Genomic DNA, 6,641 nt, shown 5'->3' on the forward strand with positions numbered 1-6,641 from the left:
AAAGTAAAAAAGAATAGGGTTTCAAAAATAAATAAAAAAGGAAACAATGTCAGTAAGCAATGAAACAGGAGATCAAGCAGCCGGAGCAGACGAGGCTGAAGAGGCACGGCAAGTGGATGAAGCCTGTTTAGAGCAAACAGTGCAAGTCGAGGTGCGTAAAAGTGAAAGGTTTCGCATGCTCTCAGAAAAAGGGAAAGAGTTTCACAAAGACAAGTTGCAAGGGCTGCATCGACGCTTTGATGGCATTTATGACAGATGGAAAGCGTTAATTAAAGTTGCCAAGAAATCTGTGATCAAAGGAGATCCAGTGGACATTATTGAAGCACGTGAAGACTGTACAAAGTGAAGTAACTGAGCTGAATGGTGTTTATGATGAATACAGAGCAATAGATGGTCCACCTCATGACATGCGTTCCAAGTTAGACAAGTGCACATCAGTGACTAACTTAGTTGTGCAGAATGCAAAATCTCACATTGAAGGAGAGAATCCAGATCAGATTGTATGGCCTGATGCTAGCTCTATATTTACATCCTCTAGCTCGGTTAGTGTTTCAAATGTCTCCTCTGCCAAAAGACAAGAAGCTGCTGCAGAGTATGAAGCGACAAGGGCAGTACTTCAGATAATGACTGAACAGGAGAAACAAAGAAAGAGTGCAAATGCTCGAAGAAGAAAAACGTATAACTGCCGAACAAGAAGCAGCTGCAAAGTCACAACGCCTTCTAGAGGAGAAAGAGGAAATGGAGCGTAAGTTGAAAAGGCAACAAGACAAAGCAGCTCTGCTAAAGAAACAACAAGAAGAAAGTGCTGCAAGAAGAAAGTCAGTTGAGGATCTGAGAAGAGAAATTGAAAGACTTGAAAATCTGAAAAGACTCAATGCAGCTAAAGCAAAACTACAAGTATATGATGAAGACTACTTCCCACTGAAACAAGAATATGTTACTCCAAATCCTGAAAATGTACAGACACCAGAGCTCAAGAACATTGCTAATCACTCCTTACAACTTCCAAAAGAGTCAAGCATCCCTTCTGAGAGTACAGCTGAGCTTGTGAAAGCTTTGGCAGAAGCGATGTCAGCTAACAGACTACCTATTCCAGAGCCCTCAGTGTTTAGTGGGGATCCACTTAAGTTTAAGCATTGGAGAGCATCTTTCCAGACTCTAATTGAGAGAAAGAACATTCCCACTGCAGAGAAGATATTCTTTCTACAGAAGTATGTAGGTGGCTCTGTTCGAGAAGCCTTAGAGGGCTACTTTCTGATTGGCTCTGAAGATTCTTATGAGTCAGCATCGACAATGCTCAATGAATGCTATGGTGAGCCTTTTGTCATTGCTAAGGCCTTTAGAGACGGGTTACACTCCTGGCCAAAAATTACAGGAAAGGACAGTGCAGAGTTCAGAAAGTTTGTAGACTTTTTACGAAGCTGTCAATCGGCAATGGTTAACAATGAAAGCCTGACTGTCCTTAATGATGGGATTGAGAACCAAAGACTTGCTGCTAAACTCCCAGACTGGTTGAGTAACAGATGGAACAGGAAAGCTACAGAGTACCAGCTGGAGCACAAGCAATTCCCTCCTTTTAGTCATTTTGTAACATTCCTGTCAATGGAGGCAAGTATTGCATGTAATCCCATTACATCATATCAAGCTATAAGACAAGGTGATTCTGACAAACCCAGGGCAAAACCTCAGTTTACAACCATTCAGAAGAAACAAGATTCAGCAAAGATCTTCACAACGAACTCTACTGAAAACCGTGCAGGCTCTTGTGTGTTTTGTAAAAGGGTAGGACACAGCTTGCACAAGTGTCATAAGTTTGCTGAGAAACCAGTCACTGAAAGGGTTAAGTTTATTCAAAGCGAGAAACTATGTTTTGGCTGTCTAAATAGTGGTCACATCTCCAAGAACTGCAGCAACCGGATGATATGCAACACATGCTCAAAACGCCATCCCACATGCTTGCATAAAGAAAGACAAAGACAAGAAACAAAGAAAGAACTACCCACAGAACAAGTACGTGAACAGAAAGAAACCAAGCAACCAGTAACACAGTCACAAGACACAGTGAATGTGAGCACATCCAATAGAGTGACTCATGATAATAATAATACACAAACATCTGCAATAGTACCTGTTTATATATCTACTCAAAGTGAACCAAATAAGGAAGTACTTGTCTACGCTCTGCTGGACACACAGAGTGATTCGTCATTCATTCTCACTGAAGTGGCAGACAACTTAAACACAACCAAAACACAAGTTAAGCTCGAACTATCTACAATGTCGTCTAAGAAAACAACTGTACCATGCACAAAGCTTCAAGCCCTGCAAATAAGAGGACTGTTTTCCAAGAAAAAACTCACTGTACCAGTTGTTTACACACGTGACTTCATACCTGCTAATCGTAATCACATTCCTACTCCAGATACGGCAAGAGCATGGCCACATTTAAACCATCTCACTCAAGATATTGCTCCACCACTGGACTGTGAAATAGGACTTCTGTTAGGGTACAATTGCCCACAAGCTTTAATGCCCATAGAAGTTATATGTGGCGAAGAAAACCAACCATATGCCCAGAAAACAGATTTAGGCTGGAGCATAATAAGCTGCTGTGATTCACGTGAAACAGTCAGTGATATCATTGGAGTAAGTCACCACATCATTGTAAGACAAGTAATCCCAGTGACTAAGCCAATCACAAAACTAAAGAATGAAGTTTATTACATCTACAAGACCCAAATAAAAGAAGTAACTTCCCCAGATGTAATCAAAGCTCTTGAATCAGACTTCACAGAGAGAGCAGTGGAAGACACAAGCATTTCACAAGAAGACCTCCGCTTCCTTACCAAGCTAGAAAAAGGAATCAAACAAAAGCAGGATGGACACTATGAAATGCCACTGCCTTTCAAAGGTGAAAGACCAAGTCTTCCGAATAACATGTCAAGTGCGATGCAACGTCTGAGCAGTCTCGAACGCAGATTCAAAAGAGATCAAGAGTACTGTGCGGACTATATAAAGTTCATGGAGGACATTATTGCACATGGAGATGCAGAGAAGGTACCAGAGAAAGAACTCTGCAATTCCCCTGCCTGGTATATTCCTCACCACGGAGTATACTACGGTGGCCCTGAGGTGCAAAACACAACGGCAAATCAGAAAACACAACACAAAAAGAGAAAACACAACACCAAATCAGAAAACACAACGGCAAATCAGAAAACACAACACAAAAAGAGAAAACACAACGCAAAAAGAGAAAACACAACGCCAAATCAGAAAACACAACACAAAGAGAAAACACAACGCCAAATCAGAAAACACAACACAAAGAGAGAAAACACAACGGCAAAAGAGAAAACGGAAATCGGGTGACATCGGTCTTCTTCTTCTAATGATTTCCGGCAGGCTGGTCGCTTGTTTAGCGCAATGCTGCCCCTTCAGGTTAAGTAGTGGGTGACATCAGTCGTCGCTGATTGGACGAAAGAACTGGTCCGTCCTTTGAACCGGAAAGAGTCACAATTCGCCACTAATCCAATGCTTCTGATCCTTAAGATGCAGTAAAAAAAAAACGCCGTAAAAAACGCACGTTTTAAACCAGGAAGACGCGCGATTTTTACGGCGTTTTATAAGATGTTAATAAGCTCTGCCCTCTCAAAAACACAGCCAATAAGTTTTATTTTTTCTGAAGCCAATCAGCAGAGAGAACAGCGACGCCAAAACAATGGATCCAAGACACTTGCCAGCTCCTCTGCTAGAGGAAATGACTGAAATTCAGAGGATTAAAATATCGATTTGCACGAATTATATTCACCGTGACTCAAAACGCTGTGCTGAAAACGTGTGGGTAGTATAAAAAAGCAAAAACAAAAAAAAAAAAACAAAAAACAAACACACCCTTGATCATCACATTTTCAGAATTTACTAAGTCCATATCTGTACATATTTCTATATATTATAGCTCCAGTTGTATTTTAATAGTATTAGTGTTATATTGTAGATCTGTTGTATATCCAGTTCAATGTTTTCTTTTTGATTTCGATTACTTCTTTATTTGCAAATGTCCTCATTTATTTGCACCCGTAGATAAATACCATCTATTCTGTTCTATATGAGGCACAGATCTGCTCATAACTGGATAAAATTCAGATTTTTTTTTTCTGACAGACAAAACAGTTTGCTGTTGAAGGTTTCGTTTCAGACTGGTCTTAGGAATTGTGCAGAGACTACATGCTTGTCAACATGAGGCCAGCTCAGAAGAGTTGGTTGATGACAGGAGAATTGTTTTATAAGGCTGTATTTAGTGACAGTTGTGTTTAAAACTGCAACAGGGTCAGATTAAATCAGTACTGGCTTCTCCCTACATGTAGATGATACTGGCTCCACCTTACCTTTGGCTCTTCAACTGCAGTCAGACTGAAGTGTGTTTCCATAAGGGACCCTCTTAATGTACTGTGTCACAGTGCAGAATTGTCTGTATTGAAGTTCATGATAATCACCATGTAAAATGTTCAAAATACCACCACGTACAACCTTTACATCTCCATTTAGCACCACTACTTAAAAAGGAATACCAAATGCAAAAACACTGCTGTGCTTGTGTTGAGCAAGAACCAGTGAATTCAGACACATATGGGTGTGAAAACGGTTTTTATTGGAAAGGACATCAACACCACCAGTTGTTGAGTTACTCCTGTGGGTTCTCGGGGTCTGGACCAGCAGAGAGACCCGCTGCAGGGACATCTGAAGGCCTGGCTCTGCTGTGCTGCTGAGAGGCCAAATCAGCCTCATTCAGCCTCGCTGCCCTGCTTCATCTTCAAGGAACTGCAGGTTCAGACGCCGCTCCTCCTCCTCCTGCTCCTCCTCCTGATGGACATGCCGTTCATCACGATGCAGCTCCCAGCTCACCGGAAGCCTGGATTTCTCTCAGGGGCTCTGTCAGGTCTGGTTGGTGCTCCAGCCTCCTCCTGGTTTAAAAGCAAAGGGGGAAAAAGAGCAGTTCAGCAAGACACTGCCACCCACACCCTGCCTCCACCCATCAGACCCTGTGGTGGCAGCTGGTGGAGACGTTCCTGGACAGTAACATTGCTGGATGTAATTCCCAGGGTGTAAATGCAGAGTGTGTCCTGTCAGCTGACTGCTCTGCACTTCTGTAATGGATTAAATATTATCTATTGTCCTTTGTCCAGCAGTTCTTGCTACTTCACTGGTTTGTGTTCACTGTAACACTGGACGAGAGACAGCTGTTCAGCATAAACATCCACAGTTCAGAGCAACTGGAGCTGCAGAAACAGCAGCATAGATTTATTTCACTACTCTGCATCAACAGTACTGCACACTGGGCCCTGGATCCAGCTGGAGCAGCAGTGGTGAACGTATCTATGTGATACTTGACAGAATTCTGCTTGATAGAATACCAGTATAGATGCTGAATTGTTTCCTGCATTATCTACAGCATGAACAAGGCTGCTGCTCACCTCCCAGCTGCTGGAGCTTCATAACACAGGAGAGTCCGGCTGGAGGTGGATACTCCATCCTGACGACGCTACATCTCTCTCCTCCACCCCTGGGCCCAGAGGAGGACGACTCCTGTCCTCCTGCAGAAACGTTACACAAACCACATGCAACACCACAATGCTACATGGCTGGGTGCAAAGCTATCTAGCCTAGCCGCGTGCTAATGCTAACCAGCCAGCGCGCTGCGTGGATACACTTTCAAGACGACAGTAGCTCAGTTGGTAGAGCAGGTCGTCTTATAACCAGAAGGTTGGCGGTTCGATCCCCGCTCCCGCAGGCAACTGTCGTTGTGTCCTTGGGCAAGACACTTCACCCACCTTGCCTAGTATGAAAGTTGTGACAGTGAATGGTTGGTGGTGGTCAGAGGGGCCGATGGCGCAGATTGGCAGCCTCGCTTCCGTCAGTCTGCCCCAGGGCAGCTGTGGCTACAGCAGTAGCTTACCACCACCCAGTATGGTGTGAATGAATAATGCAATGCTATGTAAAGTGTCTTTGAGTGTCCTGAAAAGCGCTGTATAAAACCAATGCATTATTTATTCATTATCATTAAGACAAAAACCTCAGATTTCAGTGGTGGATAACGGCATGGTAAAACTGGTGGTTGTACAGTTCAGAGTATTAAAACTTACCATCAGCTCCATCTCCGCCTCAGTCCACACAGCCTCTCCTCAGTTTCTTGCATTTTGCGCGGTGCTGACCGGGTCTGGAGCCGATAGAGAGCAGCCACTCGGAGACGACGGTGGTTTTGTTTTTCCTTTTTTTTCCCATTTGCGGTGATTTTTTTCCCCACTTTTATGCATTTTTAACGGCACCGTTCGGTTCCGTTGAACCTCCTCTGCAGTGATGGAAAGCAGCCGCTGCTCCTCCGGGGAAGACCGGTGTTCAGTAGACTTTTTGGAAAGGTTTGCGTTGTTGTCGTGGTGAGACCGGTGGAACAGATCGTCACAGATCGCTCGCTGCTTCGCAGGCTGGAACGCCGCATATCCGATCCGAACTGAGCAGACCTGAACCGTACCGAAACTGTGGAAACGAGGCTTTACTGGCGAATTGTGACTCTTTCCGGTTCAAAGGACAGACCAGTTCTTTCGTCCAATCAGCAACGACTGATGTCACCCACTACTTAACCT

At 43.7% G+C, this 6,641-nt stretch overlaps 1 long non-coding RNA gene across 1 annotated transcript; it reads right to left on the reverse strand.

Annotated features, from left to right (window-relative positions):
- Positions 1 to 4,908: 4,908 nt before the first annotated feature.
- LOC115385353 (uncharacterized) lies at positions 4,909 to 6,223 on the reverse strand. The gene is made up of 3 exons (XR_003931120.1): positions 6,144 to 6,223; positions 5,475 to 5,594; positions 4,909 to 4,964 (listed from the first exon to the last, which is right to left on the reverse strand). It is a non-coding gene; the product is annotated as an uncharacterized LOC115385353 (long non-coding RNA).
- Positions 6,224 to 6,641: the final 418 nt, after the last annotated feature.

Source organism: Salarias fasciatus, unplaced genomic scaffold (genome assembly GCF_902148845.1).
Source record: "Salarias fasciatus unplaced genomic scaffold, fSalaFa1.1, whole genome shotgun sequence".
Taxonomy (NCBI): Eukaryota; Metazoa; Chordata; class Actinopteri; order Blenniiformes; family Blenniidae; genus Salarias; species Salarias fasciatus.